Source organism: Talpa europaea, assembly GCF_964194135.1.
Source record: "Talpa europaea genome assembly, chromosome: 11".
In the NCBI taxonomy this organism is placed as follows: Eukaryota; Metazoa; Chordata; class Mammalia; order Eulipotyphla; family Talpidae; genus Talpa; species Talpa europaea.
In genome coordinates this window covers 23,109,263-23,115,444 of record NC_140078.1, presented here as the reverse complement: position 1 = coordinate 23,115,444, position 6,182 = coordinate 23,109,263, and positions in this window count along the sequence as shown.

Here is a 6,182-nt window from a genome sequence, read left to right as displayed (position 1 = left end):
CTTCTACTTCTTTGTTCTAGTCCCAAATTTACCTATTTGGAAAATTTCTAACAAGGGAGTTAGCAGGGATTGTCATGGGCAGGAATATAATTTTGCTTGTTGGTTTTTAAATTTTCTATTTTCTTGGGGCTAGTTCTAGGGACATATATTTATTGTAGATAAAGATAGGAAAGTTTCACTTGGAAAAACTGAATTGATAGTAGGGACTGTGCTAATTTCATAGGGATCCCAAGAGGACTCCTTCACTTTGTGAGCTTTGTTTTGCCTCCACCTCCAGGAAGCCTTCCCTGATCAACCACACACACATTTCCTTAGATTAGAGAGCAGTCATCCTCTGAGGTCCCAGAATCCTCTGCATGTTCTCCGCCATACCATTAACCACTCTCTGCTTTTCTGTAATTGCGGTCCTTTAAAGATAAGCCTACAAATTCTTTGATACACTTCCCATCAAAAGGTGTAATCTGCGTGCCCTTCCCTGGAAATTGTGTGGGTCTTTGCTATCTGCCCCAACAAACTGATTGTGACAGGAGACAGTTTCTTGCCAGTGTGTCAATAAGAGGCACTGGAATTGGGAGAAGATGGATCCTTACCCTGCTGAGCACAGGGAGCCCATGGCCTGGCCCTTCTATCCTTTGTAGCGTGAAGCTCTTGTCCTTCAGGCTGAGGTTTGTCTGGGTCCTATCCTTTCCTCCCTTCCCTACTCTACTCTTTCTCTCTCTCTCTCTCTCTCTCTCTCTCTCTCTCACACACACACACACACACACACACACTGGCCTGGGTGCTCCTGGGAGCAGGGCAGAGCCGTCTGAATCCATGGTCCTTTCTGATCAGGAGGAACTGGCAGGAAGGTGATACCTACTGAGCAGCTACCTACTATGTGCCAGTCGCCACACTGGTTATGCCCCCTGGCTCCTCTTGCCCTGTAGCAGTCTCTACGGTAGACACTTTTATTTTGAACCAATGGTCAGGGAAGGCGTCTGTGAGGAGATATATGAGTTGAGAGCCTAAGGATGAGAGGGAGCCGGCCTATGGAAGAGTGAGTCCAAGCTCAGTAGAGGGTCAGGACAAAGGCTGGCTAGCAACAAGGGCTCCCCAGCGGCTCCCAAGGTCCTAAGGGTGTCTGCTTCCTTGGCTCAGCCTGCCGAGTCAGGAGGGGTCCTGGGTAGGAATTGGGGAACCTGAGTTCCGACCTGGCTCAGTTCCTGCCTGGCCATGTGACCCTCAGCCAACCTTATTTCTGCTTTGTGCCTCAGTTTCTCTCTGTAAAATGATGGGGACCGAGGAGATGATTCCCATGGGCCTTTCCAGCTTGGACAGTGGGAGATCTCAGTCTGGAGAGTGGGACCTCCAGGGGACACAAAGGTCAGTCTTCCTCTGGCAACACTGAGGATGTTCCTGGCGAGGGGCCATGCAGGGGTGGAAATTCCCACAGCAGCAACCTTTGGGTCAAAGACTGCCCGAGTCAGCGAGCATGCTGCATGGCCCCAGGGCTGGCCTCACCCCCACGGGTGCCCAACCCTGGCTCTAGGTCCCAGCAGCGGCCCCTGGGAGCAGCATGACCCCAATGCTGGTCAGAATCGCCAGCCTTTCTTCTCCCAGGCTGTCCATTCACCCAGTGACACCTGCAGCTGCCATGGCTCAGCTGTGAAAACGCTCTCCCTTTGACCAGGAAGCGTGTTTGTTGTCTTCTGATTACGAAAGTATTGGTTGAAAAGAATTGGAAAAACACAGAATTTGGAAACCGCAGCGTCTGGAATATTGAGCTGCACACATGCTAAAGAGATGTTGAAAGAGCACATGTGCACAAAGCAGGACAGTGTAAGGTTGGGGACATGGACTCTGGGACCAGATGCCTGGGTTTGAATCCTGACTCACCCACTATGTGACTCAGTGCTCGGTCTAAGAGCAGCACGACGGGAGGCCAGAGGTCAAGAAGAGAGCAGTCAGAACATTCTCCCCTGCTGCTTCCTCCTTTAAGATGGGGGTCTGGCAGCGGCTGTGTTACTCCTGAACCCCTCACCTGAGGTTCCTGTCTCTCCGAAACTTGGGCGTACCCCATCTCTTTGCTTTGCTGCTTCAAGTCTAGGGATGCAGGTTCCAGGGGCTTGGGCATCCTTAAGCCCATCTCCCAACTCTACAAATAGCCCCTTAATTCAAATCCCAAGAAGCATCTGAGCTGGACTATCATTTCCTGCCTAGATGCTGATGGACACGTCAGCACACTGGCCGTCGCCTCTGCCCCACCGCAGATAGTTGTCCCCTGTTTCTAATTCTTCTCCTAAGTCTGTGCAGGTCCTCTGTGGAGACAGCAGACTTCACAAGGCGGGGCCGAAAACACACAGCAACCACACTCCTTCACGCAGGAGGTCCCTGGGGCCTTGGGGGGAGGTGGGGACATGCTGTGGGATCTTGAAGGTCACACGGAGGAGAGGTCCTGGACAGAGCAGCGTGGCCTGAACTCAGAGCCATAAAATGAGAAGCACCAGCAGCAGGAAGCCTGGGTCCTTGCAGGCACAGCTCCTGATGCTGTGTGACCCTGTGTGATCCTGTGTGATCCTCATTTCCCTCCAAATGCAGAAATGGACAGCATTTTTCAAGTCATCCCAGGATCTTGTTTATTTATTTTTAAATTTATTTTTATTGATCTATGATTGACATGTAAGATGAAGGTATATTTATACTTACAGATTTGATATATTTATATAGGGCAATATGACCCCTTCCACCACGTCACATATTCATTTCTCTTTTGTGTTGGGAACAATTAAGATCAAGTTTCTCAGCAATTTGAAGTGTATAATATAGTATTGTTGTCTATAATCACTGCGCTGTGCACTAGATCTCTTAGTTATCTTTTAGATCCAAGTTATACTCTTAAATAACAATTCTCCCACCTCCCAGCCTCTGGGAACTGCCATCCTACTTTTTTACCAGTTCAGCTTTTTTAGATTGCACATACAAGTGATATCATACAGCATTTGTTTTCCTTTGTCTGTCTGACTTAGCTCATTTAGCATAATGTCCTTAAGTTCCATACACATAATTGCAAATAGCAGGATTTTCTCCTTTCTTGTGGCTGAAAATATCCGTGTGTGTGTGTGTGTGTGTGTGTGTACCACAGCATCTGCACTTAGAGAAAAGGGGACCTGTGAGCACTGTTGGTGGCAATGTATATTGGTGCAGCTACTATGGAGGTTTCTTAAAAAATTAAAATTTGAACTAACAGATGATTCAGCAATTCCACGTCCGGGTATATGCCTGGAGGTGATGAAAACGGATCCTGCAGAGTATGTGTACTCTCGTGTTTATTGCAGCATCATTCACTGCAGCCAAGAAACAGGAACAGCCTAAGTGCTCACTGATGCTGGCTGGATGAAGAACTCGTGCTATATATGTATTTACACGCATGTACACACTCACACACACACATACACTCACACACCAGGATCAAGTTGAAATGCAAATTCTGGTTCATCAGCTTCCTTTGGGGGCCAGGACTCTGCATTTCCGATAAGCTTCCAGATGAGGGTAATCTTGGACTGTGCTTAGAGAACAAGAGCCGAAGCGAGGTCCAAGTTCCCTCCCAGCTCAGCAGTTCTCTAGCTGGGTTCACTCTCATTTTAAGCGCAGTTTTCTGTGATGGCGCCACCCTCCTGAGAACACTGGGTCAGGCTGGGAGAGAATGATGCTATGCGGACCCGCAGTTCTGGATCCCTGTAGGGTTTTCTGGGGTGGAGGTTTAGAAATAGATGGCAGCTTTCCCCCAAGTCCCACTATAACCTGCAGATACACACACACGCACACACACATATACATGCACACATACACACACACATACAGCCGGAGGCATGTGGGTTTACAGAAGAAAAATCATACTGCCAGTGACAAGCCAGTGCTGTCTGACGTTCTGAGTCACCTACTTGGGATGCTAAGGGACCCCCGAGAGCAGGGCTGGCTGTGTGGATGCACAGCCCTTCACCCAGGGGGCTCTAAAGAACCTGAGGACCCTCCCATCTCTCCCTCCACCTCCTCTCTGCCTCTGCAATTGGCAGCAGCCAAAATCCCAGCAGTAGCCTCAATTTACTGGGTCTTGACAGCTTGAGGACCCCAAGGAGCTTCTGTTAAAATGAAAATTTCTCAGCAAGAAGACATTCTTTAATATTTTGCCAGAGCCCACTTTATTGGATTCCTTTCCTGGAATTCCAGAGGGTCCTTGCTTTATAGATGGGGGAGCTGAGGCCTAGAGAGGGAGAAGGATGGGCCCAGGTCACACTGTGAGCCCAGCACTGCATGCCTTCATTTCTGGGCCAGGCGGCGGCTCTGTTCTTGGCATCAGACCTTCCAGGCAGGCAGCTCCAGATCAGGTTTTGAGAATCACTGACTTAATGGCTTCAAGCCATACATATGTGGATTCAGCAGCATAGCATTTAAAAAATAAGTACTTATTGCGCACCTACTCTGTGCCAGGCATTGGGCTCCACCTCTGACAAGCCAGCGACAGTCCTTACAGCATAGCAAGGAGCACTCGGTTTACTGATACTTGGAGCTGGCTTTGGTTACTACTTATCAGGTCCTGTAACACAGACTTCACATATATTTGAATTTTATAAAACCCGGTGAGGCAGGTACTAGTCTCATCCTTACTTTATAGATGAGAAAATTGAAGGCCAGAGAGTCAATCATCCAAGGTCACGCAGCTGGTAAAAAGCAGGATTGGGAGTTGAACCCACAGTGTCTGGGAACACAGCTCATGCTCTCAACTATGGGGCCGTGGGCTTGTTAACTGTCCACTGACTCCTCCCAGTCACCTCATGCCAAAGAGGAGGGTGAGGTTTTATTTTCACTTTTCAGAGAAAGGGGAGGATCAGAGAGGTTAAGTAGTATCAGGAGAGTTGTGCAGCCCATGACATTTGAAACTAGGCCCAGACAACTCTGTAGCCCAGGCTCTGAGCACTGAGCTTGTGGCCTCAGGCAGGCCACATAATCTCCCTGAACTGCAGACTCCTCCCAGGGCAGGCCACTCGTGGCCACTCATGGGATGAGGAAAAATGGTGAACACAGAGGTTAGTCTCCCCATGATCCACCCCAGTCTCTCCTCTCCTGGGGTACCCTTCCCTCTTATTGAAGTCACTGTTTCCAAAAGGACCCCAAGGCAGAATGCTTCGCCCAGAAGGGAAGCTGCTCCAACGATGAGCATTCAGGCCGTCTGCAGTGGGCAATTGGGCAATTATTTCTTGCACAGCTCTGTGACAGGGATTTCACAGAGGGGGGCGTTTACCCACTTACAGTGTGTAGTCAGTGGTTTTCAGTATATTCACAGACTTGTGCAACTACCGCTGCAAACTAAGTCTAGAACAGTTTCAACACCCCCAAATAGGAGCACCATCCCCTTCACTGGTTATATGGAGCGGGTGAGGCTTAGCCTGAAGGGAGCAGCGGCCCAAACAGTGGTGTTGTAGGTGGGCAGGTGGATGATTTGGAGTGTGGTGGAGAATGTTCTTCAAATGTTCTCAAACAATTGCCTGTTCCTCAGCCATTTGAGGGAGGTTCCCAGGGCAAGGGGTGTCTATTCACCAGTCTTCAGGTGCAAGAAATATTGCATGTTTCCTATAGGAAGTGGGGCAGACGTTGCCACAATGTTTCTGAAAGTTGAGGGTAGGTTTGGGAGGGGCCATCTACCTCCAAAAGAATGGAGGAGAGGAAGGGGGGGTGGGGGGCTGCAGGGCTGTGTCCCCTGTACTAACCAGCTATGTTCCCTACACAAACCAGAGGGGTCTTTTGAAAATGTGAATTAGTTATTGCCATTCTCTTGCTCAAAACACTCCAATGGCTTCTCTTAATTTTTAGAACAAAATCCAGAGTCCTTAACAGTCTCAAAGGCCTCTGAGTCTCACCCATGCTGTGCTCCTCCTGATTCTTTTCCTTCTAGTCTCACTGTCTGCTTTTCAGTTCCTATTCAGCAACTCCACAAGCCTTTGGCAAACAGAGAAAGATGCACACTTTTGGTGGACAAATTAGAGAAAGCATTTTGTTCCCTTAGCCTGATGTCTTTTTATAGTGCACAACTTATGCAACTGAGCACAGCAGTCCTGCCTTAAATTTGTCAAGTCCCAGAGAAGATTTTGACTTGTGGCCGGGGTGGGAAAAGCATGGACTCTAATAGTAGAGACAGTGGAAATCCC